Source organism: Pinus tabuliformis, chromosome 2_1 (assembly GCF_031772625.1).
Source record: "Pinus tabuliformis cultivar Carrire ecotype Pingquan chromosome 2_1, CPIR1, whole genome shotgun sequence".
NCBI lineage: Eukaryota > Viridiplantae > Streptophyta > Pinopsida > Pinales > Pinaceae > Pinus > Pinus tabuliformis.
In genome coordinates, this window is record NC_142299.1 from 970058912 (window position 1) to 970068672 (window position 9761).

Here is a 9761-nt window from a genome sequence, read left to right on the forward strand (position 1 = left end):
GGGGGGTTGAATCAATATTCCTTAGCAATGATCACTTTTAAATATTTTGAGAGAATTGGTTAATCTTCAATTATTATTAATGTTTATGCAATAATAACAGTAAATAAAAGAACAGAGTAGACACAAGAATTTTACGGTGAAACCCCCCTCCGGGCCAAAAACCACTGAACACATTTCTAATAAATTCTTTAATATTTAGCCCCAACTGAAATGAAAGCAACAACTTCCTAGAATTCTAGAAAAGAATTCTTCTCCAACTCCCACTAGAAGGACACCCCAATGCACTGGTTTCTTCAGTAGTCAACTGAATGGATGCCCCAACACCCTACCACCCTGAAGTGTTCATAGGTTCCATCCTGTAGGCGACTTCATGCACAAGCCTAGCACCTCCCTCCCACCCTATAATGACTAAAATGAGGGAAGAGTGTGGATTCCCATACCAGGGACAACGATCCATGATACAATCTGATTTACAATTATTTTGACTGAACACCCAATCACACTATGACCTACAACCCAACCATGACATCATCCCAACTGAAACTCCTATACCTCCCAATAATTCCTTTTTGACTCTAGGAAAATTGACTCTTTTACAATAATGACTCTTCCAATGATGACACTTTTACAAATTACTCTTTTACAACTTTACAATGATGATTCTTGGCCTTGACACTTCTTCACAATATATGGATGGTTGTCGTGTCTTCAAAGGATGTCTCGCTGCAATGATTCCTTTGATTTGATACTTATCCTCTTAAATTGTTTCTTGAATTTGTACTTGAATCTTCTTCTACCTACATGCAAATTTTTCCTGACGAAACCAATCCCAAAATCAAAAAAATTCCCTTCAACTTACCTCTACCTGTAAAACACATGTAAGTTCAAAATAATGAATAAATACAAATTAAAATTATAATGTGTAACTGAAGTGTGCTTGTCACTTTTTTTTTTGACTTGTTGCAGTAGTAGGCAAAGAATCCCACTCTTGGTATAGGCCTGGACTCTATGCAAGACTATATCCAAAACTGACTTAAAGATATATACAATAAAAATTGATGACAGAGCCTAGACTTGTGATGGACCAAGTTCTAAGTACAACAACAAAGACCATTCTATCAACTATTACAAGACAAGTAACATGAACTTACAACATCATATAGATTTAGCAGACTTGGTGTACGATCAAGAACATGTAGCATCAAATGTGTAGTATCAAGAATAGGACATCCGAAATGTGGTATCAAAACTAACTGTGACATATAGAGATGCAGAGATACAACCAAGATCATGTATGTACTTAATTTTTCCTACAAAAACATATGTTATAGATGACACTCATATTTCAAAAGTAAACACTAATCATACATACCTTTCTGTAGGAGAACCCTTGACTGTTGATGTGTGGTCCTTACTGTAGTGATCCTTGAATGCATACTTTTTCTTTCCTTCTAGGAGCTTGATATTGAATCCATTTTATATATGTAATTTCAGATCTCCAGGGTCTAAAATTTGATCTTGTCGTAGCCCTCGAAGTACACTTTCAAACCCCATAGGTTTGGTCAAGATTGGATTCTTGAAGAAAGAGTTATGCCCAATCTCCCATGAACCTGATTATAGACTGGTTCAGTAGAGAGAAATTGTACGAAGTGCCACTTGTCATGGTTGCAACCATCGGCCCTGAAAACACTACTCCACAAACTAAAGTCCATCCTATTTCTTTGAATATTTACGAAATTTGAATCCAATGCTCAAAGATAAAGTTATGACGCTTTTCCCAATGTCACCTATTTCACATAGAATTCGGGAGCCTACAAAAACCCTAACTTCCTCAGATCATATATCTGAAAATATAGTGAACCAAGATTGTAAATTAGGTCACGAGGTTTATTAAGCATTTGGCTCAAATGGGTTTTAATATTAGCTTCTAAAGCTTTGCAGAAAACAAGTTATAGCAAAAATTCCATGATGGTTGTTTGAAGCCACAAAATCCCTACTAGAGGAGGATATGAGGGTCATTATTTATATGAATGTCTTGAGTTGAGAGGGTCCTCAACAAGTGAACATTGGAAGGATTTTAGGAGAATTTTTTTATTATTAATTATTGACTATTCAATGACCACAACCAATTAGTAGTGCCATGCCACAACCCCATAGGGTTTTAGCCTACTAATTGGGGTTACTAACTTCAAACATGAATATCTCTCAAACCATGAAGAATTACTTGGCATGCAATATATCAATGGAAACATCTCAATGAGTAGAATCCATATAGAAGATCCTTGACTTAGAATAGAGTAATTTATCAAGTCAAAATTTTAATGCAAGATCAGGGTAGCCCCTGGTTTTTCTTGGGTTGACATCAATGACAACCACTAATCAACAATTCTTTCTGCATGAACGCAACCATGACATAAGAGGTTAGCTAGTTGACTTTGTCTATATAGAGTAATCTCAAGGGGATGTAGCAGACTCAGAGGACCATGGGTCTTGTAGTTGAAGGCCCAACTACTGAAAAGTTGGTCGAAGAAGTGCAACTGGCTGCTACATAAGGAACAACCAACCTACAGGTTTTGAAGTTGGAGTTTCGTGAACTGCAGGCCAAGGTCGAAGCACCAGCATAGTGACTCGAGGATGAGTCATGAAATTGCGTTGGGAGCCTATTGGGACAGGGTCCCTTGGGGTAAAGTTTTGTAATAAATTTTGGTATACTTGTAAAGTCTCCACGTTTTGAGGGACTGGAGTACGAAGGTCATAGGAGTCAAAAAGGGCTTTAGTCCCTTAATGCGCTAGAATATAGGGAGTTTTGTGACCCACCCATTATCCGTGAACCATGGTATTGTAAAATCAAAGGTTATATATAGAAGAGTCATAAAGAGTCTAGGAAGTAACGAGATAATAGAAGATCATTGTATGGGAAAGTAAGCTAAGGTAGGAAAGTTTGTTTCCTGTACTTAGGTGAAGGGGAAGGCTCCTACAGCTAAGTGAGCGGAGACCTTGGTAAATCTGCAAGCTGAGTGCGTAGACCACTGCAGTTGAATGCGCATGGAAGAAGAGTCTGTAATTGAACGATTATATCAATAAAAGACTGTTTTGAAGCTATACTTGTGTATCTATGCATCTATCTTTACTTATGCAATTTTTATGTATTCGCTCGAATATTTTGAATTGATATGAAGTAATGTTTAATTAATGCGTGAAAGTAGCATATCTTTGTTTTACTTACTATTATGAATGAATAAAGCATTTCGCGAAGGTTAAGATTTTGTTTTAGCAATTTGCAATCATTTATTTTTTAAGGGTTAGTGTTTACGAAGACTGAAAGAAGTAATAGAAGTCATAGGAACCCATCACACTGACCTCTCGATGTAGAAACCTAGTTTTGTCATCCCCCAATACTGCTTCGGCTGAGATTGCAGCCTGTGCTACGTGGGTTGTTTCTGAAAGGGCCAAAAGATAGAGTTTTGTTGGTTGGTGAAGTTAAATTTGAACCTGGGTCAGGACCCATCAAGCCAACAAATCATTCCATTTCTAGGACTGGGATATATCTGAGAAATGTGTGATGTTGAATAAATCTTGGTTCCCAACTAACAAACAAATTGATAAGTGGATAGATCGAAAGCTACATGAATTCACGGCTCAGGAAAATAGGAGTCTGCATCTATCCAAGGAAGAGTGGCTGAATAGATATTTGTATACTGACAAGCATCAAATTTTCTTTTGTTCTTTTCTATGTGAATTACATGAGTTTTTTTCTAGATTAGCGGATAGTCAAGGTACATGGAAGCTTGACGGCCCTATTGTGTGGAGCCCAGAACCAATGAAGCGCCTTCATAAAACAAAATCACATGGGCGGTCAATCATTGGATCAATAGTATTCTCGGAGGATTCATTGCTGAGTTCACGATTGATACGTCCCCCGGTTATAGCGAAGCAGAGCGCAAGTTTTTCAAGGGACCAAGAGGTAAGTACCTAAAGTCCTTAAAGACATGGATTAAAATGTTATTGTGCAAAAAAAGGGTTATGCCACTAAATTAATGTTTAGAAGAGATCTGATGGGAGCTACCTAAAGTGGGAAAACGTTCAAAAGAGACCTATATCTAGGTGCTGAATGCAGTCCTCTATTAGGAGCATCTGATAGTGACAATGGAAGTAGTGTTCTAAGGATACCACCAGGTGCATTACAAGTGGTAAGACAGAGTACTACAAGGATACTGAATACTTCCACTCCACCTCTACCATCACCTCCACCTCACACATCTACACCCACACCTCCCCCTCCACCTCCAACTCCATCCTTCAACACGGTGAACGCGATGAAGATGCTTGTGTTTAAGGGTCTGGGGGATGAAGACCCTGGGAAATTTTGGTTCGTAGTAGATGTTGTATGGAAGGCACAACAGATTACTGATGATGACATGAAGAAAGCACAATTCGTTACAGTGCTACAAGATAGAGAGTTGATCTAGTATATCAAGTTTTCTTTAGGTAAACCAAATGTAACTATGCTGGAAACACAACAAGTGCTGAATAATGAGTTTAAGAAGCCAAAATCGCAAGCCTAATCAGTGATGAAGTTTAAAGAGATCTAGTAGAGGCTAAATGCGTCTACGTGGGACTTTGATCAAATATTGAAGTGTCTGATCCAGCATGTTAATATGAAGGTCACGAATGATTAGCACTGAGACTAGTACATTGCTTCGATATTGCCTCATCTGATATTGCCACTGTCTCAATAGAAAATAGGAACGCAAGCTGAAGCCTTGGAGATTTCCATGAGGTTGGAGGCTTCACCCATGCAAGATATGAATCTAGGGGTACAACAGATTCAATCACAGTTGTCCATTCTACATATGGAGTTATAGAGCCTTAAGAAGGGAAAATAATTCTAGCTCGAGGTGCCCGTAAACGTTTGGTACCTGAGGTGTAAGGGCCATGGTCATGATAAGGACCACTGCCCAATATACTAGAATTATCTTATTAGAGGTGGTACTATCCTCCTGAAACCAAAAAAAACCACTGGGTCTAGTACATGAGGAGCATTATGGTGTGCTATTTGTCAAATCTCTGGGAAACACGCAACTGATAACTATCATCTCCTGTAAAATTTTGTGCAGACTCCGCAATAGTTGTTTTGCATTTTTTGCAAATTGGTAGGTCATGATGAGTGCAACTACCAAAGTTATGAACTAATGATGGATTAGACCCCTACTTATAGGATGCAGGCAGAAAATCAGCCTCGAGATTTGGATGCAGGTACAGTGTGCAAAGTGTTCAAAGGACGAGGAAGAGGCCACAGAGAAAGAGCTAGAAGGGGTCAGGGCCAAATTGTTTTTTACAACTGTGGGGAAGGAGGTCATTTCACGCGTGACTGTCAGAATCTGACACAGCCTTCCTATCAGTATTGTAGGCAGTTTAACCATGTCATCTATTATTTCCTGATACTTATCACGAAGATGCAAGAAAATTAGATTCAGACCCAGATTCCTACGTAGAACATCCAAATGATGATGTCGGAGCCTCGCGAAGATGATCCTAGTATTAATATTCTTACACGAAGCGGTATAGCCACTGGAGAAGATAAGGGGAAGCAGCCAGAAGTTGATGGATGGGTATGCAAAGCTACTGAAAAGGAATTGGGATTTGATCTAAGAAAATAAAAGGAACCCTTTATGGAGGCTAAGAAGAGCTTCACGAAAGCCTCTACATCTGGAAGTCAGGGAAAATCCAGAGGAAACAACAATGAACACAACGTAGAACCTTCGTTGTTAGCGACATTTTTGAAGACTTATATGAAGCTTATAAGGGATAGAAAGGTAGTGGAAGGGATACAGGAATTAATAGATAATTGTACAGGTAAAAATAAACCTCCACCGGAACAACATGTAGTACACAAAGTAGGAAAAAATAAGCGAACTGGTCGCAAGATGAGGCTTACTGCACAAACTGGAGAGTACAAAATGGATCAGGTAATTCTTGATCTAGGATCAGATGCAAACATTTATCCAAATAAAACTTTTGAAAGAATGGGGAGACCTGCACTGCAGTGGTCTCCCATCGAGCTATGAATGGCAAATCAGCAAAATATCATTCCTATGGGGTGCCTATATGGGGTAATGGTAGATATTGAAGGAGCCAGCGCCCTAGTGGATTTTGAAGTAATTGAGATAGTTGATGATAGTAACCCATACCCTGCACTACGTCACATTGATTGGGCCTTTGATATGGATGTGGTCATTAATCTCAAAAAGTGCGGAATGAAATTCTAAAGGAAGGAGCTCACGGTTATTGTTCCACTAGGTTTGACTGAGGGTGTGTGATATACTCAACCAGTCCACAATTATGAAGAAGAAGATGACTTGGATCAGATCTATAAGATCACTGTGCGTGATGAGGACTGGATCAACCCTACTATAGATGGACGAATCACATGGGATGAGGACAATTCCTGAACTTCAGATTTTGATGAGGAGCTTGAGCATTGGTAGAACCAACTACATGAAGTATCGCTACTGCACTGTAACATGCTAACAAAATCGCTTCGATGCATATCCACTGACATACGGAATTTTCCTTATTATGATGGTTTAGAAGATGTTAATTTATTTTAGATAAGTTTGAAAGGGATGCACCAGAGGAACAACGGTTACAAGCTCTAGATATTGTGCTGTGAGCTATGCCTGACCATTAGTGGGGTACACATAAAGACAACTTTGTTGATTGGAAGGAGTACTGAAGAATGCTGAAGTTAAGGTTTGGGTACGCCAATACCCACTTGATGGAAAAATACACAAGGAAGGATGATCTGCGTGAGCATTTTGCGAGATGGATGAAAGCGTGCGGAGAAGAACTGTAGCCAGAATGGGTTCATATCTTCTGCCACACCTTGGATACTGTTAGAGTCAGTTTGGTCAGCCCTCCATCAAAGATCAAAGCTCTTTGTGCATTTCAATTTTAGGTGTCCCGCTCCATCCACTCAGCTGCATTTCGCTAGGGACATGTCATGATCTGACAGAGAAAGTCATGCTACTCATCTTCCCTCATGTCTGGCCCCTGTTGGCTCAGGTCTTTGTCCATAATCACTGAAAATTCATGATAGTCAAGGTCTGGTCATATTACAGGACAAAGTCCTTTTTATTGTTGGGTCTAGGAAATCATCAATGTGGTCTTTGAAAAACATGTCCAGAACAAGCCATGCAGGCTAGAGGGAGACCTTATACATCTATGGTTCAGAATGCTTCATCATCACCTGAAAGGACATCAACTCTTCTTCAAAACTCTATTTTGAAGAAAAGTCAAACAAGGTCAACTATGACAAAAATTTTCCAAAAAATCGCTAGTTGACTTTTTCAGATGCAGTCATGGTTTTCATGGCCAAGTGCCCATTCACACAGTCCCCGCAAAGAAATGCCGAAATTCCCATCATGAGAGCCAAAATTTCAAAGAAAAAATGAAAAGCAGAGTGTTTTAAAGTCAATGAAAAAAGTGCAAAACTCAAACATTAGAAAGTGGGTTTTCAAAGAAGAAAAAATTAAACCCAACTCTCCCAAGCCTATATATACTTGTTTTTGCCCAAAACAAAAACCATTTGTGCTTTGGCAAGCTTGGAGAGAAATTACAAAGGTGAGAGAGCAAATTCATGAGGGTTTGAGTGAAGGAGAGCCGGTTTCCAAAGGGCGCGGCGCATACACCAGGGCGCGCGGCGCACACAGAGGGCGCGACGCACTGGCAGCCAGCCCACAGTGCAAAATCAACAAGGGCGCGACGCACTCAGGGCGCACGGCGCACTGGGCTTGGCGCGCGACGCACACAGCCAGGGAGCTCAAAACACTTGCAAATTTGTTTTATATCCCGGTTGAAAGCTAGCAAGCAAGAGGTAGGCTCAAATGAAACCTCTTCTCTGTCAATTTGGTCAATGGTTTGGTGTTTCTAAGATGTTGAATGATATCCAAAGCACGTTGGCCATCCATGAAAATAATCATCAAAGAAAAAATGATAAACGGGGTTGCAAATTTGTGAAGACACCACCAAGGTTTTGCTCCCCTCCCCTTGTCCCCTCACTCCTCGTCATTTTCATCTCCATTCCACCTTTTCTCCTAAGGAAACCCCCTAGAAATCTCCACTACAACCCACCCCCGGAGTTCCAAGCAAATTAATGACGTTTGACAGTGCGCGGCGCACACACAAGGTGGTGCAGCGGACTCAGCGCGCGTGGCGCACTGGGAGCCTGGCAACAGTGTTAATATTGCACTGGCGCGGTGCATACCCGGTGCGCAGTGCACTGGGCAAAGTACGCAGCGCACAAGCCTGTGAGCCTAAAAAAGCACCGAATCGCCCAAATTTTTATAAATGGCTCTCAAAATTGCAAAGGTTGCCCTAGATACCTTCACCATTGATCCTCAACTCAAAGAAAAATATGATTTTGGTGACCATGAAATCAAAGGAAATTTTTTTATTAAGTAGACCCAAAAATGACACAAAGAAGGGAAAAAAGCTAGGGTTTTGCTACAGTAACATGATTGCTAAATATGCTCCTACCCTACCTCTATCAGCTAATTCCCCTAGAGCAGTTTCCCCTAATAGTTACCCTAGCTACATTGTAATCATATCCATTCGTCCCCTTTATTCCTATAGCTCAAAATATCCCAAACCCTACCCCATCAAAACCATACCCCAAACACTCCCAAATCCCTGATAAATTTCTCCTTTAAACCCCTATTCCCCTTTTCATCATTCCCCTCCTAACACTCCCCTGTTTTATTGTCCCCTTGGTGACAGATTTTCAGAGCATCTATCAGTTTCATTGGATTCAGAGGGCAGCATAAAACTCAGGGTACAAGCAGCAGTAATGGCATCAGAAAATTCATCAGAGTATGAGGAAGGGACCCACAGTGACACATCTTCAGGAGAGAGGGCCCATAGGAGACATCATCGGAGTGGCAGACATCTTAGAGATGAGCCAAGCACCCTCACTGAGCTGCAGGCATGCCCACTTGCCATGTCTTGTTTTCAGCACTTGGCATGCTATGAATTTTGTCAAAGGGTGGCAAATGTCAGAGTCCATCATGAGTTGGCCCGCCTTTTTGCACTTCATCTACAAGGAGGCCAGTATGTCCTGGCTGGGGTCACTTTCACCTTGACACCAGAGGCTATATCAGTGGCAACAGGGATACCAAACATTGGGGAGCAGTGGCATAAGAAGAAGAAGGTGGAGAGGCATCACTATGAGCCTTACATCAAGAACAGCTGCTTGAGCCAGCTCACCAGAGTTTTTCCATTCAGGTTTTTGAGGGATGAGTATGCCCCACTCATGAGATTGATCATGAAGTATTTCAGTTGTGAGGGGAGGTTTTCTTGCCTTTATGCCTATCACATCTGCTTGCTCATGCACTTCACCACGGTGCGGATGATGAGCCTCCCATTTTTCATCTGCAACAACATTGAGAATATGAAAAACTTCATGCAGCGCAAGACCCCACGATAGCAACTAAACAATGTCTATCATTTTTCTCTCATCCAGATCTTGGTAGACCATCAGTTGGGATTGCAGGGTATTGCTTGGGAGGACTTCATCTCCCGTGATTTCTTCAACGCCCCACCGGTGATATCAGAGGCAGAACATGAGGTGGGAGGTCCTTCACATTAGTTTGAGAATGAGGTGGGAGGTCCTTCACATCAGTTTGAGCATGAGACAGGAGGTCCTTCAGATCAGTTTGAGTGCCATGAGACTGCCACCATGCCAGTATACATCACATACCAGA